The sequence below is a fragment of the Rhopalosiphum padi genome, chromosome 2 (genome assembly GCF_020882245.1).
Source record: "Rhopalosiphum padi isolate XX-2018 chromosome 2, ASM2088224v1, whole genome shotgun sequence".
In the NCBI taxonomy this organism is placed as follows: Eukaryota; Metazoa; Arthropoda; class Insecta; order Hemiptera; family Aphididae; genus Rhopalosiphum; species Rhopalosiphum padi.
The window spans coordinates 36,551,407-36,562,560 of record NC_083598.1 but is presented as its reverse complement, the minus strand read 5'-3'; the positions used below and the strand labels follow the sequence as shown (position 1 = coordinate 36,562,560).

Sequence of the window (11,154 nt, the reverse complement as noted above, 5' to 3'; positions counted from 1 at the left end):
GTTTAGAAGTAATTTGTTACATTTTTTGGAGCGATGTAACAGTAGTGAATATATTCCTAAGTACCGTGCTTTGTATGTGTATAATGTCGTTTGGCAAGAACGTCACACTATTTACAAAATATAATATTTACCATTTAACAGTTTAGCACAGTATAAATAGCGCAAATATCACATTAAATACACACTCGAAGTGATTAAATACTTCTATTTTATCATAAACTAAAATAAACAAGATTTATTCTAGATTCAAAAAACGTTTACTACGGGTTTTTAATAAAATACTTAGGTAAATGATACGGTTCTGTCATACCAGTCATAGGTACCATGCGTGTTTCAAATAATTATACATTTTTGTGGACACTGGTGGATTAAACTGTAAAGTTTCGCTTGAGATTTTGCTCAAGTACACTAATCGTCTCATACCATGACGACAGGGTTTCAGACATTATTTTTTTATTTAATATACTACGCTGTATGTTCATATAAAAGTAGCAATGGTTATAAGTTATAACGAATTATTTTCTTATTAAGCAACGCGCACTACATACTACATAAAAAGTACCTACTAAATAGTTTCAAGTACCTATCTGAGAAATATTAAATTAGCAGATATTTTTTGGCCATAAGACCCAAATGGCCGTTTTCAATGTTTTATAATTACCGTTTTATTCATACTGCACTATAAGTTGAAGATTCAAGTATTTTGTTAGTCTGTGTTATTTTTAAACAATTTAAAATATTTAATTTCAAGTGCTTATCAATTTTTAGGAAAAAAGTGTGGTTCTCATTTGAGAAATATAAGTTTGTACTTACTTTGAATCGCTGAGCACACCTTATAAATTATATAATAAAAAAGTATTTGGAAATATTATGTATGTAAGTGGGCGTATTTAAAAATTCTAAAAATCGAAATTCGCATTACCAATAAGGGGTGTTAATCAATGGGAACACGCTCATTGAATCGCCTTTTATAGGTATTTTAAGTTTAATTCGTGTATTCATCAATATAACTATATAAGTATTAAGTAGTATAACATAATCTTACTAAATTATGACGTATAATCATTATATTTGTATATATCGGTCATCCGCATAATGGATTTTATCGATTCCGCCCGATATTTTTCTATATTGATACCGCTAGCTATTAATTCCGCTGAATATTTGTAAATTATTTATTTTAATAATAATATAATGTAAAATACTTACATTAATATTGTATAAGTAAAAATGCCAAACCAAATTTAAATAATCTCAATGTGTAATTATCTTTCATTATATTTATCACATATTGTTGTCACTTATTTTATCAAATTGTATTACTCTCTATCTCAACATAAGCAATTGCTTAAAGAGATAGATAATCTTGTAAATAACTTATTGATTGTATATAATATTGTAATTTATAAGGATTATTTAAATAATACAAAAATATGTATAAAATTAATTTTCAGTTTACTCGTAATAATATAATTTGATATTATTTATGAAAATAAAAAAAAATATATAGCAACAATTTTTGACGAATATTTAAATAAAAAAATTAATAAATTTATTTATATAAAACTGGCATCAAACCACTACTCTAAAAAATAAATAAACTTAACACTACAATACACTAATTATTATTTATTATTTTTACTGTACTATTTTTGCCCTTCGATATTTGCGCAATCGATAGATTTCTTACTGGTAAAAAGGTCATTTCGGCACAATCAATATACGCCCCCGCATATACGTTTCAGTTCCAGGACTCCTGACTCATCCAAATTCATATATTATTGTACACAAGCATAACGTATGGAAACGTCTGGAAAGTCGCTGGTACGCAGGCCTTATAGCGAGCGGCTTTACCTCGATGGGTTTTATATGATAGGCACATGTGCATTATACTGTGTGTGTGTGTTCTGTTGTACAGTGTGCAACACACGCATTCCTGCGTAAACCACGCATGATAAATAATAATATCGTGTACCAAATCGAGCGATTACCAAAATCGTTCACGTTTCGGATGTGTGTTACGTTTAAAAATCTGATATTTTTTCTTTTCAAAAACCCAAACGTCGTAGTGCGATCGTGAGTCATTCGTACGTGCAATGTAAAATATTTAGGTATCATGGTTTTCGTTATAGATAGGTGTATATGTGTAAAACCCGATTGTGAATCGTGTCCTTAGTCATAATAATATAATGTATTAGGACTTTTCTGAAGCAAACAAACGCAACATAAGAGTGATTGGAAAAAACTTACATCATAATATATATTTATACGCGTATATGTACGATGTATACCTAAAGGTATATAAATTGAAAAGTTTAAACGTCTTATAATACATGTATATTTTGCATATTTGACTCTTTTATTTAGTCATGAGTGCATATTTGGCTAGTTCTCAGATATGAATGTATATTTAATACATATTTCTGCTGTTTATATCACTTACTTGTAAATAATATACGAGTACAATAATTTAAAAAATTAATATGTTTTTTTTTTTTAAATAAAACAACATTTCTAATAATTAATAACATAATCACTATTTTTAAACTATAAAATCAATGTTAGTAATCAATCATAACTTATGATTCATAATAGTACTAGAATAATATAAATAATAATGTACAGTAATGTAAATTATATTTGATATTATACATTTAAAAATGACATACTTATTTAATTATTTAATAAACTAAACTTAATTTTGACATATTTCGAGGGTATAGCAAAATAATACCAATTAAATATTTTACAATAAAAACATACAAAAAATTTAAATTAAAAATATTTTATATTTTATGTAACACATTTTTAGTATTTTTTTGGGAAATATATAATTGAACGTAATTTATAGATCATGAAGACATTACATTGTACATACTATATACTAATAACTAATAAATAATAAAATTATTGATATATCCTTAACCATGCCGTTTTCGTATCATGTATTCATGTACCTATAAGATTTTTTGTATTTATTAAGCAATTATTTAAATTAATATAGATTTATGAATTTTAATAGTGTTATAATATGTATATAATATACATGGATAGGATATCGATTTTTAATACGTAGGTAGGTATATACATAATATATACATATAATTATATTTATTTATGCATGTTATATATGTTTAATAATTATACGATCACCTATTTGGCTATTTCATTTGACGAGATTAAAAAAATGTATGCATCAGTGCAGACGTTTTCGAAAACTATAAAAATTCATACTAAATAAACAGCTCAACTATCGCGCGAACTACTTACAAATAATTATACGAGTAGTCCCTCGTTTGTAGATTTCCTTTTGGTACCTAGTTGTATGCATACATTTCACATACATAATATATATAGGCAGGAATTAGGTTAAAAAAGTAATATAATATAGCATATTTATGTATTAATTTTATTCAATTATAGATTTTACGAACGGTATAAGTAACGTTTAATATTTAAATCGTGTTACATCATCGCACGAATATAATATTTAATATTACACCTGTGGCCATTTCCGTTCGGGGAAATAAAAATACAAAACCTACGGACATATTAGAATATTATGGTTTTTTAATTCTCCGAATTTCTTTGATATTATGATAATCAGTTTTATATACATTATATTATATTATTATAATTCCGTCATATTCTTTGATCCCGTATATCATACAGGATTTTAGATCTTCACTGGAAAAAAATTAACGAGATTATATGATAGAATATTTAACATAATATTATAACGAGATTACAATACTATTATTTATCATTTATTATTATAGTGACATAATAATATTATTAATATTATTGTTAGAAATCAAACAACACCGTCTCCGTCGCCGACGAGCGTAGATATTATATTATTTTTTTTACTGGCATATTACGCATGTTTTCAGTTTGCAGTTCATCATAAATTATTAACGTTCGTAATATTAATAACCGTACACTTAACTATTATGTTTTAGTCGAACAGTACATTATACATGACAGCACGATGGTACTTTTGGAAGGCCTGCAAAAGTATAATTGAAAACGTTTTCAAATAATAATAATAACTGTCGAGTATGGATATTAGACATTAGAGGACAGTAGGTATAAAGACCTGGTATACAGATAAATATTTATTTTAGATGTATTTAGTATTTTTAATAACAAAGTCAATTAAGTAATGCTAAAAATACTTTTTATCTTTTATTCAATCTATTATTATATATGGTATTGATTAAGAAACTTTTTATTTGTCTTTTATAACAAGATAGGTTGAAGGTTAAACGAATGATTTAATCGGCAATGGCGTCATTAATACTTCGACATTATCGTCCGAACTTTCGGACTATAATTTTTTTCAAAATAGCTTTTTGAAAGATAACCATTACTTCATTTAAAATAAATTTTTTTATGATTAAATTACGAATTTTATCTAAAAATAACATATCAGAGGTATATAAATTGTTTTTTAAACTTATTTAGTCTGATGTATTTTTAATTTTGTATTTAGTATTTAAATACAATTTAGAAAGTATTTTGTCTATCCCTGATTATAGTCTTATATACTATTCTTATTTTCGATGTTTTATAATGTATAAGTGTGTATAAAAATAGCATATTTCAAGGATTTAGGACGATAATAAAAAAATGGAGAGAGATTCATTATTTTTAGTTTCTTGATATATTTATACATATGTCTTAAACCACGTAAGTCTGTACTCTATAGTAAACCTTTCGGTACTCTACTATTTTTTAAACTCGTGATAATCATTATATTAGTATACGTTTGTGTTTGAGAATTTGAAAACGTATGTATTTTTCGTTTACCATAATTCGATATCTTAAAGATCACTTTTCACTGATACATCTTGTTATATGCGTACCTAATATATATATATAATATAATATCTATTATAAAGAATACAAAGTATGAACCGTATTTATAGGTATAATGGAACATTTCAAATAGTGTATATAGGTAAGTACTAAGTATATACGCATCTGGTGTAAACCGCACCGGTGCGAGTGTTTTGAATCACACGTGAGCCGGAAAATACAACGAAGGCTCTGCATCCGGCGTCTACCTATCGTAATAATAATAATAATAATAATAATATATTTGATATTACATACTATGCCACTGCTTTATAGTACTATCTTTATATTATGTTTAGGTAAGATCCTCTAGACATTATGGTACGTGTTTGAAGTGTGAATGATGCGCGTATTTTCTGGTAAGTACTTATATATTATATAGGTGTAGTAATTTTGGCGGAATTATTGTACGTTTGTAAGTAGGAAAAAAGATCTCAAACAATAACCGAATAACAACAAAGACAATATTATTATAATGTGTAATTTTTTAGTGTAATTTGTTGTGAACAAAATGCGGGCACCTTATTTGTATTCCGTACGTCGAGAACTCTGTGCGTCCGGTGCGTCGGTTATTTTTTAACGGTATTCGCTCACAAAAATAATATGAACAAGTGATATGAAAAAAAAATTATACACAGTACGTACTCAATTTTATAGACATTGTTTCCACACCCTATAGTCTATACCGTTGTTTCAAATTAGAAATCTATCGAAAATAAATCCAAATACTAAACGCACGCCGTTATTACAATATATACAGATGGTTTTCCTGTTAATATAACTAAAATATTATTCACACTCTATCACTCAGGAGTCCAGTTTGCGCTGTCGTCTTCTCAAAGTAGGATACGTAGGATCATAGTCCGATAAGCAGTAACTATATGTGCCTATATTAAATTGTATAAATAGATGTGACAATTATTTTTCCAACGATTTAAAAATTCTCTTATTTCAGATTTTACATTCATACTTTTTAGTTATCATTTGTGACATAAATATTTTAAGAATAAATATAAAAAAAAATAAAAAAATAAGTATTATAATCTTTATATTGATAATATTAGTACAACAATTAGAATAGATACTTATATTGAAGTTCTGTAACATAAATTATTATTATTATTGTAAACTATTGGAAAATTCTATTTTTTAAGTTCAAATTTTTAAACTTAAAATTAATTAATTAAATTTATATTATAATTGAATAATCAGGATTTTTCACAAATAGTATTTAAGATCTACTGGACATGATATATTTATAATACGTGTGTAAAAAAAAAGAAGAAAATGATTAAAAATAGCATCTACTCAATTTCGACAGAGGGGAATAAGGAGAATTTTTAGATATAGCAATCGTGAGCTATTCATTATAATGAACCTAACCGGGCTCCGTGTTAAAATAATACGACATAAAGCTTAATTAAGATTGACGGCAATGTCTGTTTTTTACGACCGAAAACAATAAATACCGACAACTTTATTTTTAACTACCTTATTATATTAATTATATTATGCTGTACAGTTATATTATTTAATGCTGGCCGCAAACACTTTTTATAGTGTTTTTTCAATAATTTTATGAACCTATTTCCACTTAAATTCGTTTGATATATTATTAAATATTTACTTTTACATAGGTACAATATTTGGAAGATAACCAGGGTATACCCGGAAAAGGTGCCGTGTGTATTACAGTTAGATGATTGACTATTGTTAGATTGTTGTTGCATAAATTCGTAGTATAATTTATATAGATTGTAAGTAAATGAAAATAATTATCTGAATCTATATGCTATTATATTTTTAACTTGGTTCATTAGCAAAATGTACGATTGAGTACTCGGTACGGTATTTATATAATTTGATATTATTAACTCGGTGACACTGAGATTCTAATATCGCGATAGTTCGAATTTAAATTAAATTAGGTAAACTTCTTATGAAAATAATAATATGTTTTCAGAAGTTTATTTATTTGCATTCGTGATCAGTTGAAATCTGAACTATAACTTTTATGAACATTCGACTGTCTTGTTTTATTTACAATTAAACGAGATAAGTCGAAATTATAAATGAATACAAAATATGAAATAAAATATGGGAATGTATGCTTATTTCTTAATAATCAAATAATATAAGCTTTTTTATACTTTGTAAGTATATAATATATATCGGAGTTTGTAGTCAGTTCAGTTTTTAACTGCCAAACTGCAAACACACCGCCCTAAGTATAATAATATAATATTATTTTTCCTCGACGTAAAGTTCCGTATTATTTAGAATTTGATTTGTTTTATTAACAATAGAATCGACTCGTTTACACGGCCGTGTAAATAAATATGATATTAAAAAATACAGAACCGTAGTTATAGAGTAAATAATCACATAAAAAGAGGGTATGGTCTGTGTAAAAGATATTCCGAGTAAAATAATCATGTTTCTATATAATATGTATGTATACTTACTATACTTGTATATGATATTATAATGTTATTCGTGTGAACGAGTTTAATAGCACATAAAAGTATATAGTTGTTTTTTTTTGTGCTCAATGGCGTCTCGTGGATTTATTCTGATGATTATCTGTAAAGACACGAAACCCGAGAAACGGACACGTTCTATTCGGAGACGTATTATGGCTTGGTACCTACGTATTATACGCGCACACACATGCATGTTTGTGTGTGCGTATATTTGGGTATGAGAAGTATATATCGACAGGTGTGTTTTCGAAGATTTTTATTGCCTTCTTGACGCGTATGTTTTCGAAGATAATTTGTAAAAATTATACGCGTGACACTAAAATCATAAATTATATTGTTTATAGTAAAATGTATAGGTATATACTGATACTTATATATGTGTTTGTATTTGTGTATATTCAGTGTGTTTTTTTTTTATTAGTAAACACGTTTCTCGTTGAAACCGAAAATCGTACTCTTCTATATGTATATCATTATACGCAGCTCGTTATTCGGAGATCCAGCCCATCGTAACAAAACTAGTGCGTAAAATATATACATCTATAAATGAATGTAAGTTTGAATGAGGCTTGTAGACTTTGAACCAATTGACATCAAATTTTGTACACATCATATATTTCTTTTGACTCTGGAAGTGTTCATACCTTCGTTTTTCGGGAGTAACCGAATTGGTTCCCGTTTGAAAAAGGTATTTTATTAGGTTGAGCTGAATTGGTTTCCATTTGTTTTCAGGTCAAATAGTTACCTACAATTTTAAATTCGAAGTAATACAAGACAACTTACTAGCAAACAAGAAAAAAACAACAAATACTTAGAAAACTGTATAACCGAGTAAATTGATGAGAAGCTTACTCGAATTAAATATTTGAAGAAAGTTTGCTTCAAATTTGCAAATTAACGATTTTAAATTATATTTATTATATTTTATTATTGTCTTCTGCACCAATATTATTTATACTTATAGTAATATTAACGTTTCTTTGTGTTTACAGATCTTATACGGGGTAGACTAGCGTGACGAAAAGCACGATCTGCAAGTGCTTGCCGATAATTTTCTACTTCCGGGCGATTCATTTGAACCAACTCCGACTGAATGACCGTATCATTATTGTTGCTAAGTTATGACTTCAATAAGATAAAAAAAAAAACACAAACCTATATCCTGACAGCGCATGATTAATAGGAACTGCAGTAAATGTCTCAAACAACTATAGGTCCGGAAGATCCGATCAAAATCGACAATGACGTGGATCGTGTCGGCTAAGCTATTACACGATCCGTATTTTTTCTAGATAACATATTATATAGTAATAGTAGGACTAAATTAACGAAAACAACTCTCTTAAAACTGGACTGGACATTATATATTCAATTTTAATGTGTATACCAGAACCGAGACTTATCGAAAAAAAATTCTGGAACCTATTTTGGACTATTAGAAAATTTATGGAACGGACACGAAACATCAATCTATGACTAACGGATTAATTTTTGGACTATTGTGTTAACATTTTAATCAGACCGAAAATATGGTCGGACTATTATTACTTTTATTTTTCATATATTGTGGACGGACCGTGCAAAGCTCTCCCTGAAATACGTAAGGTAATTATGCTCAATGTAGTATTGACAATATTACTACTTTTATATAGAAGTTTAGTCGTAGTATAGAAATAGGCAATAGTCAGCAAATAGTTTTGTGCCAAAGTAATGATGTTATAATTTATTAATGTTCTATGTTCTAATATTATTAATCTTATGACGCTTTTACGAAAATATTCGCACGATGAAAATAATTATTTCAATTGTTTGCTGGCGAGGGGAAGAGGGTATACAATAAATCGGACGGGCTTCGTTTTTATTCGCGGGATTTGGGGATTTAGTCGAAGGGGATGACGACGTGTAATATATTATACTATAAATATCAGGGACGCTTTATTTTACTTGTTCGCCGTAATATGGCCATCTTATCTGTTATTGCAGGCGCAAGCTATATACATATGTAGGTATATTCAAGAAAAACGTCGCTGTATGTATACGTATTATTACAATACGTATAATATAATATCGTAATCTGCCGTAGTTGCTGCCAACGGATTTGCGCCGCAGAGGAAACAAAGTTTGTGATGACGTGGTAGTGGGAGGTGTAGAGGAGGATTTATCGCAAAGAATTTCCGAAAGAAGGCGCAACAATTTGTCAACCGGCGGGCGGATAATAGGAACATACACATTACACATACGCGTCAACCTTTTGGCCCATTGTTCCTGTGGCGGCAGTATTGGACGTTCGTTTATATAATACGCGTAAGTACAATATGTATGTAATATTATTATTATATGTGCGTTGTACGGTTCTCTGTTGTCGTGAGTAGGAGGGGGTGGCTGAGAAACGTCTAAATTGTAATGGCATTATATATTATTATTATTATCATTATTATTATTGTTATTTCCTTCATCCGTGTCCGAAGACCACACCCGGTGCCGCCAGAGGTGTGAAATGTGTTTTGTACAAACAAGACCTGCGGCGGCTTTACGGCGACGTCGACAACGACGACAACCGATCGGTCGCTAGGACGACAAACGGATCTCCCCGTGCGGCGCGGCAGTAGCGAGGAATCTGACGATCGTAAAAAAGACCGCCTCGCCCGGCGGTCGGCCGACCCGTTACCGGGAAAACGATAGAATTCATGTTTTTCGGCATAACAAAATGTTATTTTTAAAATACCAGAGTTTTGACCGAAGCGACGTGCCGCGATGTTTGGCGGTACGCCTGCGCATGTATATACACTCAAAGCCCCCGAAAGTCTCCCGTGGCGCACTACTACCGAACTCATGAAAACGAATTCGTGTATACGTATTTGTATGCCTTTGTGTGGTGGACGGCGTGTTTTATCATATGTTTCGATCAAAGTGATCGGTGTATACTTGTGATAGACAAGTATTGTTGCGGTGGGACGCTTTTATATTCCACGAAACATCCCAGATATCGTCGTGTAAGTCGTTGTCTACTGCAACGTCATAATAATTCCTAGATGGAACTTGGATGGATAAATTGTAGGTATATAAGATTTTTTTTCAGGAAGATGATAATTTTTCATTTGGTTGGTTTACGAGATTTACCTACTTTACTCAACCTATACTATATTACATTCTTGTACAGTTTTCAACATATAAAAGGACATTCGAGGTTCAAGTTTATACGAATGTATTATTATGACACTGCACGCAATCATCGAACACGCATTGAGCACGTCTTCAATTCCAGTAATATAAGTAATTATATACTCGGCATTTATTGTTTAGGTGATTAGTAGCTACATAATCATACTTGTATAACTCAAACAACAAAAATTATGTCAAATACTCGTGAAATATATTTTTAAATCATAGTTAAGACTTGAAATCCCGCAATACTGGTTGGCTCCTTCACACAGACTAGTTTACACAGGTCTACAGTCTTGATGTTTTTATATATATAATATATATACAATATACATACATTTGTTTTTATTTTTTTCCATTTATATATATTTTAATCACCTTCACTTATTGTAAAAAAAAATTATATAAATTTATAGAATAGTTTAAAAAATTATAATAAATAAATCATAGTCAAGTATGAATAGTATAATGATTAAATACAATTGTAGTATCAAATATATTGATAAATGATAATGATGTATCTTATATTATTATTTATTAATTATGAATATTGATTTGATTGTGTTACTTATGTAGTTATGTGTAGAAATAATTGTTTTTATTTGAAATATTAAGCTTATTGAGTAAATTATAGGTGAATTATAAAATG

General features: G+C 28.9%; 1 long non-coding RNA gene across 2 annotated transcripts; it reads left to right on the top strand.

The window, feature by feature from the left end:
- Nucleotides 1–7,348: 7,348 nt before the first annotated feature.
- On the top strand, nt 7,349–10,872 carry LOC132921014 (uncharacterized). Of its 2 annotated transcripts, XR_009660816.1 has the most exons (4): nt 7,349–7,895; nt 8,076–8,948; nt 9,427–9,647; nt 9,812–10,872. It is a non-coding gene; the product is annotated as an uncharacterized LOC132921014 (long non-coding RNA). The 2 variants fall into 2 exon arrangements; XR_009660815.1 differs by having other exon boundaries at nt 9,427–10,872.
- Nucleotides 10,873–11,154: the final 282 nt, after the last annotated feature.